This window comes from Cariama cristata, unplaced genomic scaffold (genome assembly GCF_000690535.1).
Source record: "Cariama cristata isolate BGI_N322 unplaced genomic scaffold, ASM69053v1 scaffold39302, whole genome shotgun sequence".
Lineage (NCBI taxonomy): Eukaryota > Metazoa > Chordata > Aves > Cariamiformes > Cariamidae > Cariama > Cariama cristata.
In genome coordinates, this window is record NW_009602808.1 from 1 (window position 1) to 271 (window position 271).

Sequence of the window (271 nt, forward strand, 5' to 3'; positions counted from 1 at the left end):
AGGCAGCTCTCTACAGCCCTGCTTTTGTGTTCCGAGTCCTTTCCCCAGTTGGGGTGTATAAAACAAGGCCTCCAGCAGCAGCGGGAAATAAATTCTGCAACGAGAATGAGGGCAGCGGGCGTACCCCACTGCGGGCTGTAACGGGGCCTTCGGGCCATCCCCTCGCGTGTCCGCAGCCTTGGCTTGTCGGGAGCGAACAGCGAGAGGGAGGCACCGAGACGGGGCAGGGATGCGAGGGCAGCCAGCAGAGAGGCCGGAAAAACACGGCACG